Source organism: Ictidomys tridecemlineatus, chromosome 14 (assembly GCF_052094955.1).
Source record: "Ictidomys tridecemlineatus isolate mIctTri1 chromosome 14, mIctTri1.hap1, whole genome shotgun sequence".
Taxonomy (NCBI): domain Eukaryota; kingdom Metazoa; phylum Chordata; class Mammalia; order Rodentia; family Sciuridae; genus Ictidomys; species Ictidomys tridecemlineatus.
This window is the reverse complement of record NC_135490.1, coordinates 16,755,103-16,777,977: the sequence shown is the minus strand read 5'-3', so window position 1 is coordinate 16,777,977 and position 22,875 is coordinate 16,755,103. Positions and strand designations below refer to the sequence as shown.

Below are 22,875 nucleotides of genomic sequence, written 5' to 3'. Positions count from 1 at the left end.
TGCATATAATTTCAAAACTAACAAAAATCAAAGAAAAAAGTCCCCAAAGAAGCCAGCAGAAAACAATACCATACCTATAGAAGAACAAAGGTACAAATTATATTTGACATATTCTCAGAAATCATAAAAGCAAGAAAGGGAGTGAAGGAAATTTAAATGTTGGAAGAACCTTCAAATATTATCCTGCAAAAGTGAAGTAGAAATAAACACTTTTTGAGACAGGGCATGTTTTGCCAGTAGACTTGCTTTGTAAGAAATGCTAAAAGAAATTTTTTAGAGAAAAGGAAAGTAATATAAATCAGAAACTCAGATCTTTATGAAGAAAGGAAGAGCTTCAAAGAAGAAAAAAGTAAAGGTAAAACTAAAACTTTTATTTTTCTTGTTCTTTATTGGCCTGATAACTATTTGTTCAAAGTATTAATAGCAGCAGTCTATTCAGTTATGTATATGGTCATGTGCTGCATAATGTTTTGGTCATATTCACATTGGTGTACCACAAGATTATAATGGAAGTGATACATTCCTAGTTCCAGTGATGTTGTAGCCATTGTACAGTCATGGTATAATCCATTACTCCTATGTTTGTCATAATTCTGGTGTAAAAAAACCTACTGGATTGCCAGCCCTATAAAAGTACAGCACATAGAATTATATATAGTATTTGCTTGACAGTAGTAACAAAAGTAACCATGTAATGTAATGTAACCATGTTACTGATTTATATACTTAATACCATGTTTTTTATCATTATTTTACAGTGTACTCTAATTCACAAAAAAAGCTGTTTACTATTAAACAAAGTGCTATTATACAAGCAGCAACTTCACACAACTGATGTTTATGTAAGTACTCTATGATGTTTACACAACAAAATAGTCTAATGACTAGTTCTCAGAATACATTCCTGTTGTTAAGCAATACAAAACTGTAATTATCTATCTATACACACACACGTACACACACACACACACACACACACACACACACGGGCTCATGTATGCTCATACAAAAGTGAAATGAATGACAGCAACCATATAGTGAGGAGAGGCAGGAATTAGTATTATTTTATTATTACACATAAACTAGCTGTGACACAGTAGAATGCTATTGAGATGGGCTTAGATTAATGTATATTGCAAACTACTATCTGTACTAAAATAGTTTTAAATATGTATGTATGTATATATATATATATATATATATATATGTAGATAGATACCATATAGCTATAACATAGCTATACTGTAATATACAAGTTTATGGATAAGCAGACTCAATATTTTTAAAGTGTCAGTTTTTCCCAATTTGGTCTATATATTTGATATAATTCCAAACAAAATCACTGTAAGTTATTTTGTGAATGTTAAAAAACTAACTTTGAAGTCCATATGTTGAGGCAAAAGCCTCAGAATAGACAAAACATTATTACAGGAGAAGAATAAAGTCAGAAGGCTGACACCACCCTACTTCAAGATTTACTCTAAATCTCAAGTAACCAAGATGAAATATTGGGCAAAGAATAGGCAGATCAGCCGGATGCAGTGGGGCATACCTGTAATCCCAGCGGCTCAGAAGGCTGAGGCAGGAGGATCTTGAGTTCAAAGCCAGCCTCAGCAAAGTTGAGGTACTAAGCAACTCAGTGAGACTCTTGTCTCTAAATAAAATACAAAATAGGGCTGGGGATGTGGTTCAGTAGTCCAGTGCCCCTGGGTTTAATCCCTGGTACCCTCCCCCACCTAAAAAATAAGCAAAAATTAACAGCCAGATATAGACTGACATAAACAGTCAAGTATTACTCTTTGACAAAGGAAGAAAAGTTGATACCATAGAGCAAAGGCAGTATTTTCAACAAATGGTGCTAGAACAACTGAACACCCACAAGCAATAAACATTCTAAGGACACATCTTATGTCCCTCACAAAAATTAACTTAAAATGAATTACAGACCTAAGTGTAAAATTCAAAAGTATAAAACTTTTTGAAGATAGAACAGAAGAAAATCTAGGAGACCTTGATATGGTAATGGATTTTTAGATACTAAAAGCAAGAGCAATGAAAGAAAATATTGATAACCTGAACTCACTAAAATAAAAATTTTCCCTGGTAAAAAAGACAAGAGAATGAGAAGTCATAAACCTGGGGAAAATATTTTCAAAAGTCATATCTTGTAAACTTTACCTAATCATACAAAGTACTCTTAAAACCCAGTGATAAGAAAACAACAAACTTGACTAATATATGAGCAAGTCCTGAATAGATACCTCATCAAAGAAATTATATAAATATCAAATAAATGTATGAAAAATTTTCAGATTCACATATCATTAGGGAATTTCAAATTGAAATAACAAAAAAAATCACTACATACCTATTATAATGGTCAAAATGGTGGTGAAGATCAAGCAGAAGGAGAACTTTCATTCATTGCTGGTGAGAATAAACAAGGCTACAGTCACTTTTAAAGACAGTTTGTAAGTTCTTACAAATCTGAACAAACTCATACCAAATGACCCAACCAGCATATCCTTGGTATTTACTTAAATAGGCTGAAAACTTACACCTATAAAAAATGCATATTGATAGCAACTTTTCTCATAATTATCAAAACTTGGAAGCAGCCATCATGTCCTTCAGAAGATGAATGGATTTATAGTGGTGAAATGGTATATTATTTAGTGCTACAGAGAAATAAGCCATCAAGCCATAGAAAGACTTGGAGAAAATTCAAATGCCTTTTACTAAATGAAAGAAGCCAATCTGTAAATGCTACCAGTGATAGCTACGTCACATTCTGGGGAAAGTAAAACTAAACACTAAAAAAAAAAAAAGAAAAAAAAATCAGTGTTTTATAGGAGTAAGAGAGGATGAGGAATGAACAGTCAAGGCAAAGAGGATTTTTAGGGCAGTGGAACTACTGTGTATGACCCTATAATGGTAGATACATGTCATTATACGTTTTCTAAACACAAAAAACATATAACACCAAGAGTGAATCCTGATGTAAACCATGGACTTTGGGTGCCAAGGACATTTCAATGAAGGTTCACCACTGTAACAAATATACCACTCCAGTGTGAGATCATGAGGGTGGGAAAAGTGTGCATGTGGGCATGGCAAGGGGTATATGGGGACATCTCCAAGAGAAAGGATTCTTCTCGATCCTTTCTCTTTCCCTGGCAACCAAAATCCATGCTCTGTCTCTATATATTCTGGGTATTTCCTATAAATAAAAGAAGATACGAACTTCTGTGCTTTGTCTCATTTAGATCACATATTTGTAGGGTTCATAGAGATCAATATTTTGTTTTCCTTTGTAAATGGTATTTCTGGACACACTGTATTTTGTTTATCCATTCACATGTTGATGTACATTTAGTTTACCTCCACTTAGGTTACTTTGCCTATTCTGCTGCTGTGAACATTCATGCAGAATTTTTGTTTGTTTGTTTACCTTTCTCTTGGACCTATACTAGGAGTGGCATTGTCATGCCATCCTGCTAACTCTATGCTTAGATTCTGATGCACTACCAAATGGTTTCCCGAAGCAGCTGCACATTTTACATTCCTACCATCAATGTATGAAGGTTCCAACTCTCCATTAATGTCTGTCATTTGGTTTATGCTCATCCTAATGGCTGTGAAGTAATAGCCCATTGTGATTTTGATTTACCTCCCCCTAATGACTGTATCATTGAGCATGCTTAATGGACATTTATGTATTTTCTTTGAAGAAATGTTTATTCAAATCCTTTACTCATTTTTCATTGGGATTACTTCTTTTTTAATTTTTGAGTTGTAAGAACTTTTTGTTTGCTTGTTTTGTTTTAAAATATTCTGGATTCTAGTTTCTTATTAGATATATCCTTGGTAAATATTTTCTCTCATTTTGTTGGAATAAAATTATGAAAGTGTTATGTTTAACAATTTAATTTAAAAACATGTTTCGAGGAGGGAAAATGACATGAGTCTTCTGAATTATAATTCAAATCTAATTTCATTTTCATAGTGCCTTATGAAAATGAAAAAGGTACAGAAGGCCAGAGAGAACTAGCCTTAGAGTACCTATGATGTGAATGACATTTTCTATAAGCCATCTCATTTGATCCTCACAAAATGCCTGCAATGTCACCTCTTTTATCCTCATTTCACAGGTTAGAAAATGGAGGCTCAGGAAAATCAACCAGATTTCCAAATTCACTGAGTTCATAAAATACAAAGCAGGGATTTAATTGCATGTGCTTGGCTCAACAGCCTGTGCCAGTTCCAGCTTATCAATGTCCTCTCATTTCTAAACATTCTAAACTTGGTCAGAACAAAATCGTTCAGCTGATTACTGTTTGCCTTTAGTGAGAGAATTCTGTGCAATGCTTCAGCTTCTCCCAGTGAAAATGACTGTATTAATGCCTCATACGCCTTCACCAGGTATGCACTAAATATCCCCTGGAGACAGTCACAGATCTAAGATTTGTGTCAATAATAGACTTCGCATTTATAAAGTGCCATCCTGCTAACTATGCTTAAGATTTCGAAGCACTATCAAATGGTACATTTACACTCCCAAGGCAGGTAGAATAGAATTTTTAAAAAATTCCTCTTGGGAATATTGCAATAAAATATATATCTGATTCAAGGATTTTTTTTGCCAGATGCTTTTTTAAATTTTATTATGCTTTTATTATATCATTCTTTTATTATGCTTTTATTACATCATGCTATTTAAATATGAGGTGATATGATTTAAATCTAGACCCTTGAGGCAAAAACTGCCCGGGTTTTTCTTCTATATCTTTATACCAGTGAGCAATTGACATCATACAATTTACTTACTTTTGTCTATATTCCATATAATCAAAACTGCTAGTGCAAAAAAAAAAATGAGTAAAAGCAATCAAGTAAAGTACTGTGTTTCCCCCAAATGACTGAAAGAAAGAAGGAAAGAAGGAAGGAAGGAAGGAATGGAGAAAGAGAGGAAGGGATAGAAGGAGGGAGGGAGGGAGGGAGGGAGGGAGGAAGGAAGGAAGGAAGGAAGGAAGGAAGGAAGGAAGGAAGGAAGGAAGGAAGGAAGGAAGGAAGGAAGGAAAAAATTGTGATTTTTTTTTAAAACCAAGTTTTACTAGTTATATGGGCATAACATCATCTTTAGTCTCCCTTCCCTACAACTGTATTTTTTATTTTCTCATCTTGAGCTTTAGTATTTTGTATTTTTTTTAAAGTATGTATCATCAATATCAAGTAGTCTTTCTCTGGTTTCATCAGATTTGTTTTATTGTCTATTTCCCTTTGAAATGTGACTTTGGAAACTGTTGTATCTATCCTAGAATATATGCCCATACTTATATCTAATAAATTTTAATTATAGCCGATAATTGTGAAACACATATGTGGCAGTTAGTTATGAACATTTATATCTAATTCCCACTTCAGGCTCATGGTATTGTCCACACTGGAGCCCAGAGAGAGGTTAAGTGAGTTAACCAAGCTAGTAAAGTGGTAGATTAAAATCCAGATCTTCCCAGCCCCAAAGTCCACAATCTCTTTGCTATATATAACACTGCTCTTTATGGCCACTGAGTTGATCCAAAGGCCTAACAGATGGCAGGGGACGATCACAGAAAAATGGTACAGGAAAAGGTTTCAGGTCACCTTCTGCTACTGGTTTTAAGCATTACCATAGCACCATATTTCAATCACAGTGTTTTCCTATGTAGCCTCTAAAATTATACCAAAATCTTATAGACTGTTAATTATTTTCTCAGCTCCAGAGCATAGTTAGGTTTTGTAGATGCATGAAGATATGCATAAAATGTAATCTTTGCTCTTGAGGAATGCTTATAATTGGAAAGAAAAGTCAGGCAGTGTCTGGTTAGATTCCAATGCCTCTAGGCCTTAGCACCATCATTAGCAAAATGAGAAAATTAGATTAAATACTATCTATGATAGATAGTAGTTGCAAATATTTGTGATTCTCCTTAAATAAATCTAGGGATGATTTACAGAAAAGGGGAGATATGGTAAGGGTTTGTGTGAATAACACAATCTACCTATAGCAAACTCTATAAAAGGCAGTATCCTGAAAAATAGAGAGACATGGCATAGTAAAGTAAGGGAGAAACCTATGCCATATGTAAGCACAGATTAGAAAAATATGCAGAAGGTGAAAAGTGACCGAAGGGAAGCACGTTTGGTTGCAACTGAGACAGGATGGGAGGAGCAGGGGATTTGAAGGAGCTGCCTAAAAGAACACACATCATGTTCAAAACAGACAATACATTTAAAGACCATGAAGGACATTTTTCTATTGGAAATCGAGCAAGATATTCATAAATGTATATGGGCTAATTTGAAGAGAGTAAAGCAAATTGGCCAAACTAACTAACCAAGTGAAATTCAAATTCAGAGAGGAGGTAGAAAAAAAATAATTATTAGTATGAAGTAGGAAGCCTGTGCTCTGTCTTTCCTTTAAAAGTACTGAAATTGGAAAATATCCAATTAGAAATTACTAATGCAACACGAAAATACACAACATTAACAATAGAAATAAAACAGCCTCATTAAGAATAGAGGAAAGAGGCTTTAGGAAAAGAAATCCTTTGTCATTAAGTGAGTAGTAATAAAAATTATTTCATACAGGGTATACTAATAGCTACCAGTTGAGCATTTAGCAGCTCACAACAAGCCATAAAGTATATAGTGTTATTATTTTGCAGATGAGAAAGTGGTATCACAAAGACATTACATTGCATTCCCTAAAGTCTCAGTTAGTAATTTGCAGTTGAATTTAACCCCACATTGGAGTAACTCCAGAGCCCATCTACTTAAATCCTGAATTATTATACTTCCCACTATCACCCAATGAAAATTTTAAAAATTGCATAAATGAACAAATTGCATTAATGGCTTTCAGCTTGAGCACATCTATACAACTAGTCTATTTTTTTCCAAATAAATCTCAAGATACTGTATTTAGTCTATATTTAATGCTAATTTAGAACACAAGATAATTTTGGAAAAATGTGCACATTTTTTTAAAGAATTGTTTCTTTCCCATTTAAGTATTTCTTTAGAAAAAAATGTTCCTGAATATAATGAAACAATTTAATACTTATAAATCATGTCTTGAAAGAAAATATAATTTATAATTAAATAGCCACAATAATATTCTAAATACTTAGGCATTACTAGAGTGTCTCCAAATAGGTCACTTAAACACTTAAATAAGGTGAAAATGACCCATGTTATTACATTACCAGCTATTGTACAATTAAGAGTCTTATTCATGTGTTTTCTTTTTCAGGAAATCACAAACTTGGTACTTTGAAAATATGTCCATTATTCCTGGTTTCCAAGTGATCTTAACACTAACTTTATGCCTCTAAAAATTATTTTATTTCTTTTTCATGCTTCCTGTAGTTTGGACATAATGTTCCCTTGGCAGCCAGCTTTTTTTGGGTTTCCAACAGCTTGTTCAGCATTCTTGTCTGCAGCACAGGTGAGGAAGAAATAGTAGACTATAAACTTAAGAACCCATTTAGTCTATTTTTAGCACAATATGTTCATGCCACTATTAATTTATCTAAATAGAAGAATGGATTTTGGCAAAAGGTAGTATCAGTTCAGTTCCATTCAAATGATATTTAATGGATAACCCAGCTGCCAAGTTCTGTGGAAGATGCTGGGAGGAAAAGGAGACTCTTTACTCCTGATGGGCATTAACTTCAATGGGGAGGCATATACAGAATTATATCGCTTCATAGGTGGCACATGGATGATGGAGCCCTGCATGTATGTCCTTGTGTTCTGGGAGATATTAGGGCTAAACAAACACTTAGCTGAGACAGGACTGAAGAAAAACTCTTGAAGACTGACATAAGAGGCACCTGAACCAAGCCTTAAAAGTAAGTTAGAGCTCCTACTACTTCATAATAGGAAAAATTATAGAGCATCTTAAACTGTCCAGGTATTTAACATACAAGAAAATTTTAAATCTTTTTTTTTTTACTCTTTATCTTTGTATATGTTATACATAATTTGTGCTTTTAAAGCAAAAATTAACTTTAAATATTTAATAGGCACAAGAAACACTTTAGCTGAGAAAGGAGCTAACGTTAATCACATATAAGTGTAATCAAATTTTGGCTAATGTTCATAGTGCTAGAAAAATAATTATCACATCCAAGAATCGTGCTTTTCTTTTCATGTTGTTGGTTCCAAGTTCAATCATTTTTGGAATGGTTCTTCCCTGAATATAGCTGTTGGCACATGAACACCTAGGATAGTGCTAGGGACTCTGCAGTGTGTTAAATACATATAGGCTGATTGACTGGTAAATATATTTAGACTGATTTATTATGGGTATCTATTGTACCCTTTAGAAATTTGAAGATGATAACTACATGCAAGTACACTTTTTTAAACTTCAAGTAGAAATTCTTTTTTATTCAAATTAATGAACTGGTATAGAAGCCAGTTCATTAATAAGGATGAAAAGACTTTCTTAGGTATCTATGGGTATGTAGCTAGTTTACTATTTCTAACTATTCTGACTGGCACTTAACTTTGCTAATTCTAATTCTCCATTCAAGCCACTTTGGCTGCCAAGTAATAACTAAGTAAACCAGGAGAAGATCAGGTGGGCAGAGACTGTAAGTGAGATGCATTAGGGAGATCCATAGTATGTTGATTTGATATTAGGGCTAAACAGTTATTCCTACCCTTCCCACTGCTGTTGACAAATGGCCACATGGACAAGAAGGTGGTGCCTCAGAAGGGACACAAAAGGCCTTTTTAGTGTCACTTAGAAACTGACACTAAATCCCTCAAAGTTTTTATTCATCCCTGTGTTAAGTAAATTCACTTTCCCCTGTTTTCTAGCCTATCCTTGATCTGATAGCTCTTTAGGTAAAAATATCTTGTATTTAAAAAACATTTTGCAGTTCATATACCACTTTCATGTAATTTGTTTTATTTTTTTTTATTTTTTTTATTTTTTTTTTTCAGAGTGGAAGGCAGAAGTTTATTAAAGGACAGCAGAAAAGACTTCTCCAGGAGGAAGAAGGGGACCCAAGAGGTGGAATCCTAATTTGTTTTATTTAGGTACTTTTGACAACTCTTTGTACCAGACGATTATTCATTCCATTTCACAGATTAGGAAATCCACATTAAAGGAGGAAGAGAAATAAAATTTATTGATGCCTGTCAGTCTTTAAAAACTCATAAAAGTATGTCATTTGCTCCCATCTTACAGTTGAGGAAAGTAAAAGTTTAAATAATACATTCAAAGTTATAAGGGCATTTGCAGGGAAATGGATGGCATTAGAGCAGATTATGCTAAGTGAAGTTAGCCAATCCCCCAAAAAACAAATGCCGAATGTCTTCTCTGATATAAGGGGCGTGACTCAAAATGGGGAAAAGAGGAAGAGCATGGGAAGAAGATTATCTCTACATAGGGAAAAGGGTTGGGAGGGAAAGGGAGGGAGAAAGGGAACTGCATGGATGGTGGAAGGAGACCCTCATTGTTATACAAAATCCATGTATGAAGATGTGAAAAAAAAAAAAGCCTTACCCTAGATTAAGAGAGAAGAGATGGGAGGGGAGGGGAGTGGTTGGGGAGATAGGAAGGATAATAGAATGAAACACATTATTATTACTGTGTGTATATATGTGACTGCATGACCAATGTGATTCTGCCACCTGTGTACTCAGAAAAATGAGAAATTATATCCCATCTGATTCAAATGTATGATATGTCAAGATCATTGTACTGTCATATGTAACTAAGTAAAACAAATTTTAAAAAGTTATAAGCTAACTGATGTTGGATGTGACACTTAAAATTAATCTTTTGATTCTTTGGGGTAATTATCAACATGAGTGATGATTGAAATCACATTTAGAGCTGCATAAAAATGCACATGTCTAAACTATATTCTGGACTTCCTTGGGACAAACCAACTATTTGTGAATTTTGAAAGCATCCAAATTTATTAGGATGTGCACCCCTGTTTAAGACCTACTGCTTACCTACTTGATTCTTTATAATAATTTATCTTATTGAAGATGATTATTAAGAATCATTCATCATCTTTTAAAAATAGTTTCTTGACATAACTACATTTAAACATCTTACATAGATTCTGATCATCAACTTGAGCATTAAAAATTATGAAACTTGGTTATGGCTTAGTAGTAGAGCACTCGTCTAGCATACCTGAGGCATTGGGTTTGATCCCCAGCACCACATGTACAAAGAAAATAAAGGATCCTTTGAAAACAATTATGAAACTTGATGAAGAGATATCTGGTATCCTGTAATACCATCAATATATTTTTATATTATAATGACTTAAAACATCCAAGGCACATATAAAGTCATAATATTTTAGACAATATTGACACACAAATAGAAAAAACAAACACAGAACATTAATACACTACTATAACTAGAGAAAGAGCCAAGAAAGAGATCTACATTTTTAAAGAGTATATTTGAGTATCCAAAATGAAGATATGAAATGAGCACCATATTTTCTATCATTGTTATTTTCACCATTATTATTAACAGACGTTACACTACAAAAAAAATGAGTAAGGGATGATCTTTCCAATATAATTGCCTATATGAAAAAATGCTTCCTGGATTTAAAAAGAGAAGAAAACAAAGGGAAATAAATTGTACCCCATTATGGTTTGGATATGAGGTATATCCCTACAAGCTCATGTGTTAGGCAATGCAGGAATGTTTAGGGGTGAAATGATAAGAGTATGAGAGCTTTAACCTCATCATTTAAGGAATTAATAATTTGAATGGGATACTTGGCAATAACAAGGCAGGTGGATCATAGCTGGAAAAGTAGGCCACTGGGTGTGTGACCTTGGACAATATCTTGTCCCTGGCTCCTTGTTCTTTCTCCTTCTGCTTCCTGATTGCCTGAGCTGAGCAGGTTTCCTCTGCCATGCCCTTCCACCATCATGTTCCACCTCACCTCAGACCTAGAGCAATGGAGCTGGTCAACCATGGACTGAACTTCTGAAACCATGAGCCCCAAATAAACTTTGCCTCCTTTAAGTTGTTCTTGTCAAGTATTTTAGTCACAGCAGTGAAATGCTGACTAACACATACTCCTACCTCAAATCATAAAATAGTTAGTTCCAGGTGGGTTACAGACTTATATTAAAAGATAAAAAATTATGACTTTTAAAAGATACTTTGGAGATTCTCTTCAAGAACTTGGGATTAGGGAAAGATTTCTTTCTTTAATGAGTCACAATAATGCACATTTAAGAGAACAAATTAGTAAGTTTTACTACACTGAAATCATTGAAATAAGAACACTTACCTATCAAGTGACATCCTTAATAGATAAAGTATTTGCATACATATTTTAGAACAAATATGATATAAAAGAAGAAGAAAACTCAGTAGAAAAATTGACAAATATCTGAGCATGAATTCAACAAAACAAAAGGAAATTTTCAAAGTGTTGCTAAACATCTAACTATTGTTTATCATTAGTAATCAGGAAAAAGCAAATTATGACTATAATAAAATTCCATTAAAGATCCCCTTGTCCAGGAAAAGTGTATGAGTTGCATACATTAATAGTAGGCTTATAAATTGATTTAACCACTTTGGGAAACAGTTTGGAATTAGCTAGTAAAGTTGATGATATGCATATCTTATCATCCCACAACTTCAACTCTAGGAATAGAACTCATTAAATCTGTTCATGTGGACTAGAATACATTATATGTAAAAGAAAGTCTACAGCATCATTGTTACTAATTATCCCAAACTAAAAAACAATTCAAATGCTTAGAAACAGTAGAATGGGTAACTATCATATATTTATAGATTGAACATTTTATAATATAAAATGGGATAAATCTGGTTCTATTCCAAAATCTTCCAAAGATGCTATTGAATAAATGAAGCCAGAACATATAACATTTTGTATGACTCCACTCATATAAATTTCAAGAACAGCACAAACCTGAACTACATTATTAGTGATGTGCATATATTTGGGAAACTGAAGAAAATGGTTATTGTAAAATCAACACAACTGTTGTCTCAAGAAGGAAATGAAGAGAGTAAAATCTATAAGAAACATAGTAGCATAAAGAGCTTCTAACAGTGCAGCAATATTTAATTTCACCTAAAGGGTGTTCCCTTTATAATTATTCATTGTGATCTTCATTTATGCTTTATGTACTTTTCTATATGTGCGTGTTGTATTTCACATTATCTAAAAGGTTATAATAAACCTACTTAATCAAAAATATACCTTGAACTGTTTATTACAAATATATTTGAGTATAATTTGAATTTAGGGTTAGGCATTGGAAATGATAAAGCATATAAGTTATGTAAGTTCAGTTTGATGTTGAAATGGTAGACATATATGTATGTATAATTGTAAGTACCCATAAGTATGGTAATTTTGGAGCTGCATTTTTAGCTTTAAATAAAACATTCCATATAATATCTCTAGAAATTAGAGAATGACAATACAGCTGTACTGCTGGTGGAAATAACAATGAAGAGCCTGCAGGCAAGGCATGGTGAGTGAGATTTTAATTAATCAGCATGTTTATTTTAGTATGAATTACACTCCCACCACTTCCTGTGTTTAGAGTCTATTATTAATATTTCTATAGATGACATGTCTTCCTTTCTAAGACCCTGATTCCTTCTTTGTTGTCTTAGTTATTTAGGAAAGGGTTGTTATTAAACTCTAGCTGATTCTCACATGAATCTTTTAACAAGAAGAATCTGATAAAAGGATAAGCCAGTGGACTAGTATGAAAATATAAAAAATAAAATTATGTGCAGCACGGCAACAGATTTGGTCATAAAACCAAGAGCACATTATGTCAGGACTAAAACATATTTACACATTAAATGAGAACATTATGAACGAGCACACAGAAAATAGAGCTATCATAACAATGTAAATGGAAACCAGCCTCTTATCTCATTTGACACTTACAGAATTCTTCACCCTTTACCATCCAGGGAAATAGAAATTAACTAAATAACAAATGGAAGTGTTCCTTCCAACACCTTTATTTTTTTTCTGTTTCACCAAGAAGCGAGTGGTGGGTCTTGATACTATCAAGCCAAACAAAAATAGATGACTTTCCTGGAATGAGAGCAATTTTTGACTCTTCAACTGTGTGCAGTGAGAAATATAATATTCATTTATTACTTTCTTTATCTTATAGATAGTGTCTTATAGGTATTATTTTCCTTAATCTCCACAAAATTTCATAAAATAAAACACATTTTGCTCCCCTTCTTCACATTGGGGAAGAAATCAAGGCATTGAAAAACTGAATATTTTGCACATAGTGATCTGCTACTTGTGGAAGAATCAGAATCCAACCCCAGGAGCCTGTGTCCAGAGGCCACAGTGAAACCATGACATATATGAACTATCTATTCCCCATCAACTAAGGGCCCCTCAAACCTCCATAGAATTTCCTGTCACATATGTGCTTTCAGTTCTCTATTTTCATCATCTCTAGAATAGCACCTAGGTGGCCTCCTTCAAAGCCTGAAGAAATTATGGCAGATTTTAGAAGCATAGAATTTCTATTCCCAGAAATCTTATCCATAGTGAGCCTGGTGTAGGATGGGAAAAATTGCTGAAGGTCTGCATGAATGGAAAAACATTTAATTATATAGACATCTGAAAGCTTGATATTGTCTAGAGTGATGTCTCTTTTGGCACCCCAGGTTGTGGACCCATGTCCCTTTGCCACTGCACTTTTTACAATACAGTAGTCCTCCCTTATCCGTGGTTCTTCTTCTCACGATTTCAGTTACCCACAGTAAACTGTGTTCCAAAATCCTGAAATGGAAAATGTCAGCAATAAACATTTCATAAAGTTTCAGTTGAATGCTGTTCTGAGTAGCATGGTGAAATCTCACACCACGCACTCCATCCTACCAGGGATGTGAGGCACCCCTTTATCCAGTGTATCCAACTTGTATATACTATTTACCCTGTAATCACTTAGTAGCCAGCCATTAAGTTACAGGATAAACTATCACCATCTCACTGTATTTATGCTCAAGTAACCCTTATTTTATTTAATAATGTCCCCACACACAGGAGTAGTGATGTTGATAATCAAAATATGCCACATAGAAGCCATAAAGTGCCTTTTTTTTCAACTCAAAAGGTGAGAATTTTCAACCTAAGGGAAAAAAAGCTTTATAATAAGGCTGCTAACATGTATGGTAAGAATAAATCTTCTATCCAAGAAGAAAGAAAAAGAGATTCACGTTGATTTTGCTGTCATACCTCAAACTACAAAGTTGCAGCTACTATGCATGATGTATCCTTAATTAAGGTAGAAAAAGTATGAAATCTTTGTGTCTGCATACAAGACAAAACAAACTTTGTATCTATAGGGTTCAGTACGATTTGAGGTTTCAGACAATCACTGGAAGACATATATTCCTCAGACAAAGGGGAACTACTGTATGCTGACATTTGGTTGTATGTCCCTCTCTGCTAGATTTTAAGATCCAATAAAGACAGAAACTTCAAACTCTCATACTTCTAGGACCATGCATGAGGTCTGAACTATAGCAGACACAATAATATTCCTAGAAGGCAAGATTAAACAATAAAGTAATAGTGCTTAATATTTTTGTGTCAATTATGTGTTCAGTACTATAGGAGGGTTTTTTTTATGAGATGCTTCATTTATTCCTCACAAGAATTTGATAAGGTTTAAAATTCATATTTGCTTTATTTGTAGTTGGTAATTATAAGCTTAAATTTAAATATAAATAACTTGCTCATGGCAAATGTGAATATGAAACCAAAATCTGAACTCAGTATTCTCTGGATCTACATCTTCTTAAACTTCTTAAATTCTGCACTGCCCTGTTTTTGTGTCTAAAAATTAGTAAATTTTATTAGATGAAGTTGGTCATATTCCATTAATAGGCTGTCTTTTTTTAATGTGACCTTATGATAATTTGCACTGTTTAGATTATAAGTAGTAATGTTTCTTGAAATATTTAAAATTTACTAGATGAATGGTTACTTCAAAGTGAGACTCTTTTACTTCTTTATAACCCTCTTTCATAATTACATATGTGAGAAATTAATAATGCTCATTCTTTCTGGGGTGTAAAGACTAAATACTTGAATAGTGAAAACAAGTTCCTGATTACTGTGTGTTAAGTATCAAAATGGAATCATAGACAACACAAATTATTCCTCTGAAATATATCATTCTGATCCTTCTCATATATGAACCCTATGTTTAAGGAAACAGGAAATGAAATAAAAGAACAGTCCACTTTGAGGGGAAAAAATGATTCCCAAGAACCACATTGGAAGGCTGGAATATTACCTAGACATTGTAGGCCTGGTTCTATCTAGGATCAGTTGTTTTTACTAAAGTTACTTTTTTCTATACAGTATACTTCTGTACTTTGTTTTTAATAAGAAATTTAAGAAGCATTACCAGAGCTGTGGGAACAATTTCACACTTTAAGCAAGAGCTTGGGAAAAACATCAAACAGTGTACTTGAAATAGATTTTTAAAAGAAACCACTTGTTTCTACTTTGGAAACCATTTTTTTCCCAAAGTTGGTCACAATAATGTGAAATTTTGAGAAATATGAAATAGCTTTCCCTACAATGATAAAAGTCAAAATAAGCCCAAAGGGAAATACTAAGTATTGCTCACCAAGAATTGCTTAGCCATAGCAATTCATGGCTCCTAGGGTTAAATTATTTCTGCAAATAAAACTAATAAAACTATGATACTGTCAAACCATTAGGCCAAGTGTTCAGCAAGAGCTACAATTCTCTTCTGGTTTTGCTTTTACTTCCCCCTCAAACTATTGCACAAGAAAAATATGAGAAAATCAAGAATAGTCCACAGACAACAACACAATTAGGAAAGGAGAAAATTAAATGCCTTGTTCCAGGAGATGGTGAATCATCTACCATGAGGTATATTGAAGCAGAGTAGACAACTGCTGGCCAGGATATTGTAGGATATTAAGGACTGGGTCACAGTGACTGTCCTTTCCCAAACCAGAGGGTCTGTGATTCTAGAGTTCTTTTGTGTGCATTGTTTGTATATATCTGCTGTGAGGCCTTCTATCTTCTCTTGACTTCATTTCTTAAGGACAGGTTGCACTGTCAAACTTCTGATTCCTGCCTGGTTGGAATTCAGACCTTTGGATCAAGGAGCATCTCCATCAAGAAGGAAGTTTAAAATGGAGCAGAGAAAAAAACCCATTTCTATTCTTGTTCTCAGGATTTTATCTGGAGTTCACCCAGCCTGGTCCTCCAGTTGTTCTGATTCACTTATCTATGTGTAATCACAAGCTAAAAAGAAGTGGTTTGGGATTTAAACTAAGGTTTGACTTCAAATCTCATGGTCCTCTGTTGCACCGTGCATCATCTATTATTCTGGAGTTTTGGTAAAGGAGTGGAATCTCAATTTGTTGGCAAAGCTCACAGCCTGTCAAAGGATGGCTTGCCTGGAGTGTGTGAAGGTCAGGGATGTGGCTAGGCCAGACTGTCATAGATGAAAAGATTTTCTGGTCATTCATCCAGGCTAGCACTGTTGCCTCAAGCTAATCAATTGCCTTCTTTCAAATAAATGAAACTGTATTCCTGCTGATAATATCCTAGGAAACACTGGCTATGGGACTGAATTTACATACCCTAGCTGAATTGGAGAATCTCAGAAATATCAAATTAAAAGAAATATATCTTTGAAGCCCTTGAACTTTTTTTAACTTAGATTTTTTTTCAAGATGGAAAACAGAGGTTTGATAGAGTCTCAGTAGTACTCTACTTAGGAATTAGGGATCCAGTCTGAACTCTTCTACAGCCTAGTCCATCCACACCACATAATGGAACCAGCCTGGGGTCAGCGCTGTCTCTGCGTGTCAGAAGGAACTCAGACATTGCCTTTCCCACCAGAGTTCCAGACCAACAATAATAATAGGCTTGTCCTGAGATCAGGGTGTGCAGAGAAAGTGCTCAAAACAATACTAAAGCAGACAAGATCCATGAACAGGTAAAAGAAATGAAAACTGTAAATTTAGAGAACATAGAATTTCTTGAAACATCTGTTCAGATGTCAGTAGGCAGATTCTCAAGTACCAATTTTCATTTTTTAATACTTTCATGGCTGTCTTAACTATATTCCTTTGCATCAACTTTAACCATAAAAAATGGGATAAATTTCTGGATGTTGGACAAATGATAATTGTTTTTTAATGCTGAAAATATCTTAAGCTGTTCTAAGTAAGGCAACAAGAACATAAAACAAGCTTATTATCCAAGATCAGGTTTCATCTTGTTAAAATTTCAGCCCAGAAAAAAAATTTTAGCCAAAATTTTAGGTGGAAAGTCACCTTAATTATGAAAAACGGACAGCTTCTTTTTCTAAGGATTAAGACAAACTCTTGAGACTATAAACACACAATGTACCAAGGTCAAATTCCTAATTTTGATATAGTACAATAGTTATATAAGATGTAAAAACCAGGGAAATTTTGCTGAAAGACAGCACCACATAAATCTATAATTGTTTCTAAATAAAAGGGTTTTAAAAATCACTCTTAACTCTGTACATTACTTCATGACCTTATTAATAGTGTAGCCAATTGTCATTATTAGTACAATGTGTGTTTTGGCTTCTGTTGTTGCAAATATTTTAGCCCAAGACTGGCACTATCAAAAAGCTAAGGTAGATAGATTATTTCCATATTAGCATAACAAAAAATTCACTAAATACTAAATATATTTTTCCATGTATTTAGTCTTTTATTCAAACAATTTAGGTATGGAAGACTTCATATTGGTTCATGTTTTACTTTAACTAAAACTACTCATTTTTCAAAAAGAAGTACTTTAGTCTCAAGCCACAGAAAAATTTCAAGATCATTAATGTTGATAAAAATCCCTTTTGATGCTATACATTAACTAAAAATTCCTAATTGAGAAGGTGAAAATCCCAGTTTAAGAAATTTTTAGTTTTAAAATAAATTGTAAATAGATCATGACTCCTATATCAAACACATACTGATTATTTATTTGAGGACATTAGTAGGTGACTCATGTGATGTTGGAGGTAGAAGAGACTATAAGAATCACCTACTTTACACACCACACATTCTAGATAATGTACCTGAAGCCTAGAAGACCCTAGAAGAACTTGCATTCTAAGACCACTGGTTATAACTGAAAAACCCAAGGTGTTTTTTATCACTGTAAACAATTTGCAGCATGGTTTTGTTTGCCTGAGTTTAAACATCATCCCCACCAGGTAATAACTATGTGACTTTAGGCCAAGTTATTTGCTCTCTCTGTACCTGTTTCTATATCTGTAATATAGTGGTACTAGACGTGGTTTGATACTCTTAATTGTAGATTTTAGCTGAGGTGACTTTATACTTGTAATTCTGAATATGCTTGGGTTTTTCAGTCTTTCCCTTATGTAGATTTTCTATTTTAAGAACCATTATTTATTATATAACATTGTTAATTCAAAATGGAAGAGGTGTACTGCAAGATCCACCTCTGTAGCAAACACTGCTTGTCCGTACACCTAACATCCACTCCTCTTCTCCCAGGCTCACAGGTTGGGAGGACTCTGCACAACATTCTGTTTCTCCCATTAGTCAGATGGACCCTTACCTTTGCTTTGGGAATGGGTCATATTTTTTCCCTAGAATCTTGATTTTCTCCAGTATCTTGGCTCTCATCCAACCCAGAGGGGGAAAGGTCAGTAGCTACACTCTCATTCAGAATCCCAACAGGGCCATCCTCCTTTCTAACTTTGTCTGACCTCAGCCCCAACAGCTGCTCCTCTCAAGTTATGCATTCGTAGCTAGGGGACACCAGCACAGTCATCGTCAAGCCATAATCTTCCTAGAATCTTCTAGTGACTTTTGGAAAGGTAAGAAACTGAATTATTAATTTGTTGGACCCACAAGCCAGATTCCAAACCCAGAGCACTGACTGTCTTAAAAGGAGATAAATCATGTACATAACTCACTACAATTTCAACAATTATATGCTAAATGCTATGTGAGAGATGTAAACTCAATGTCACAGGAATATAGAGAGAATATAGAAAAATGTGAGGGAAACATTAAAGAGTCACGGATGTTCTTCAGGTCAATAAGTGGAGATGGAAAAGAATGTGCTACACCACCACCCCAAAAAGGGACAACTTTTCAAAAAAAAGCATGGGTGAAGAAAATCTATTATGTATATTTGAGAAATAAAACAAATAGAAAAGTAGATTTATAAGGAGGTAAGATAAACAGTGATCAGATCATAAAGAGGTCTGAATAATAGGTTGAGGAGTTTGCATTTTGTTCAGCAGCAAAAGGAAAGTTATTTAAAATTTTACGTTGAGTGGGGACATATTCAACTGCTATAAACTCAAAAGAAGAAATTGGACAAGAATAGTATAGATCAGGAATGTTATCAAATTGGCTTTGAATTTGGATGGTTATACTGGAAATGGAAAAGAATGGATGATCAGAGGTTCCAATTTGGGCTCCTTGGAATACTGAGTACCTGGTACTATTTCTAGAAGTAGAAGACTCTGAATGTATACATATAATAGTACTCATGTATTTTTAAGAGAAAGAATTTGCAGCTTTTATTAGATATCTCAAAGAAGTCTTTAAATCCCAAAATTTTCAGTAAACTGGTTTTCTTGACCCTAGTGCTCTTTTCTGTGGCTATGTAGAAATCTTTATCTAGGCTGGCTTTAGTCTTCCCTTATTTTTCTGATTCATTTGGTTGACTAAGACACTCTAGTCAAATTAGTTTGGATTTAGAACATGGATTGAACATAGATGTAATGTATTCCATTTATATTCATTTCTTTCCATTCAGAATGGAATATTTATCTTTCTCACTGAGGTTCATGAACCTAAAGCTAAGTATTCACATTCATTGGATTAAATATGCCAACTGACCCTTTTAAACTAACATCCATTAGTCTTGTTATGATAGTTGTAAATTACATTCCAAGCCTGCAACATGATGACCATATGCTCCAGCCTTACACCCACGTTACTTTTCTAGTACCTAGATCAGTGAACACAAATAACAGGTTTATAAACAATGAAGTAAAATGCTTCAGTCCTGTATTCCAAAGTCTGTTTACTTCTTTCAATTTTCAGGAATTGTTTATTTTCCATCAAGGAAATTTGAATCAGTAATGGTCTCTTGTCATGGCTTTCTTGGGTGCAGATATGAACCTGGGGAGACTGTTTTTCTCAGTGACTGAAGACACATCTTGGAAATGTTGGTATTGGCCCATTTTTGAAGTTCATGCTCTGGTATGCCATCAGACAATCTCTCCTACAGGACTCAAGCACTCATTCCTTCCTGCTGTGGGACTATGGTAATTCCAAGGCTTGCCATGGCTAACAAGAACTCTTCCAGCCATGCTCCCCCTATAGTTCAAGGAGTTCAAAGGCCAAAACTGCATGCTCATGTGGAGTCCAGGCCTATCTGTCCATATCACTGTCTTGAGTACTCAGGAGTCTGGAATCCTGACCAAATAGACTCAATATCACTTCCTTGAGAGAAAGTAATAGAAGTACTATAATTTTTCTATAAATTTCTGCACATTTAATAGAAGGGATATGAAACTTTTCAGCAATAAAAATATGTTGTGATTTAGGGCCTAAAAAATAACAGCAAAAATTTGTAGGAGAAACTTATTTACTGTACTGAGATCAGCAGGTCATTTCTTTTAAGATTTTTAATTTTTCTTTCTTATAATTAAGACATAATATATGGGGGAGTAGACTGAAGATGGCAAAATAGAGAGGTCACTTACCTGGTTGCTCTATGGCATGAAACCAAGAACATCAGACAGGCAGCTTCTCATCAAGGTGGGTAAACAAACAAAAAATTAGGGGTGACTTTACTGGAATTTAATACTGGACACTTAGAAGAGATTGGGGACTCAGGAGATTAAATATAATGAAATAAGAAAGAAATTCTTAGTGCCACAGATGCAGCAGCAGCCAGAGGCACAAGCCATAATGGTCCCCCTCTGAATGCAGTAAAGCCATAAAATAACTAAAGGAACCCATATTTTGGGGAGGACTGAGACATGTCTGGGTATGGAGAGTTTAGAGGTCAAAGGCACTTCCTGACTAAACAGTAAGGTGCACTGCACAATATCCTTCTATGGGAAAGAAACATCTGGTGACATGCAGAGGACAGAGGAAGGAACCATATTGTAGCTGCAACACAGAGGCCAACAGCTGAGGGACTGGCAGACCTGAGTCTGGCCCTAAAAACAAGCAGGGCAAACACATAGATAGTGTGCCTAAGTAACCAGGAGAAAATCAAACATGTAGAGAGGTTGACACAGGGGAATACTGTTCATGGAAACCCACCCAACATCCCCTCCCTTCCAATCCAGCTGCTTGAAAAATGGCTAGGAGAGAAGCACTTGGCTAGGAATTTGAAAGCACAGGGATGGGAGAGATTGAGTTTTTAGACTGGACATGAGACTAGGAGTCAGGTGTTTGCAGGTGACATTGTGGATCAAGAATTGGCTCCTAAACCACAGAAGTGGAACCCAAGGGAGATCTCTGGGCAGAGGGGCAGTTTTCCAGCATGGACCGGCAATTGTCAGGCCCTAGAGTTGTGCTGATTTAAAATATCCAGACCAATTGGCAACCAGCAAAGAGACTGGAGCATACCTAAGCCTACATCCTGCCTCCAGGCATGCTGCTTCCAAGAATAACCATCTCACCCTAACAACCTCATCTGAGGGTGGAACAAGAATCACACACCAGACCTAACATTGTGGAGAAGGTAAGCTGAAAATCTTTTGATAACTAATGAAAACAATCATTCAACTTTTCATCAAGATCTTTTTTTTCTCTTACACTTCTACCATTTTTGAAACAAATTATTTTTCATGGATCAGTTTATTGAGGATGAGGATGTCTGATTAGTATATTTCAATTTTGTTTGTATTCTTTAATTTTTAATTTTTATTTTTAATTTTTTACTTTACATATATATTTTCTCTCACTTACTATTTCCCTTATTTCCCTTTCTCTATTTTATCCTGCTAACAGCCAACCTCTATTGTTACATCTTTCACTCCTTTAATTTTTACATCTGTCTCTCTCATCCTTCTTCATAATCATCACATCCTATACCACTTCTGTTCTTTCCTTGTCCATGATTCAAAATTTATAAAACCTTTTGCAAACTTACTTTTTTATTGCAGGCAATAACTGAACATATCAGTTCTGTTCATTGTGACAGAACTATAGATGTTTTAGCAGGAGCTATTTGGTTTAAGACTGGATATTGTTTGCAATGGTTGCTGTCATTATTTGTCTCCTTTTAATGGCAAGGCACTGGAAAACTTCAGAAACACTGTACTGTTTCAGATCCATGCTGCTAGATGGGTAGACACACAAACAGCATGAAAAAACAAGGGAACAAATCACCCCAAACAAAACAAGATACTTCAATAGAATCCATTGACACCACAGTGGGAGAAATGTCAGAGAAAGAGTTTAGAATGTACGTAGTTAAACTGATCCATGAGATAAAGGAATATGTAAGGAAGGAAATCAGAGATAAAATTTGGAAGGTGAAAGATCATTTCAATAGAGATAGAGATTCTGAAAAAAATTAAGCAGAAATCCTCAAAATAAAGGAATCAATGAACAAATCAAAAAATCAGACCACTTGACAGAAAGAAATTCAGGCAATGAAGACAAAATATATAATCTTGAAAATAAAGTTGACCATGGACAGCAAATATTAAGAGACCCTTAAAAGAACTTCCAAGAAATATGGGATAACATAAAAAGACCAA

At 34.5% G+C, this 22,875-nt stretch overlaps 1 long non-coding RNA gene across 2 annotated transcripts in view; it reads right to left on the bottom strand.

Moving 5' to 3' along the window:
* LOC144370299 (uncharacterized) overlaps positions 1 to 22,875 on the bottom strand; it is an 80,245-nt gene that overhangs the window by 16,141 nt on the left and 41,229 nt on the right. For both annotated transcript variants that reach the window (XR_013430246.1, XR_013430245.1), the window contains exons 2-3: positions 2,369 to 2,427; positions 1,553 to 1,654 (exon numbers count right to left, since the gene is read on the bottom strand). This is a non-coding gene — a long non-coding RNA (uncharacterized LOC144370299). The remainder of the gene's footprint in view (positions 1 to 1,552; positions 1,655 to 2,368; positions 2,428 to 22,875) is intronic.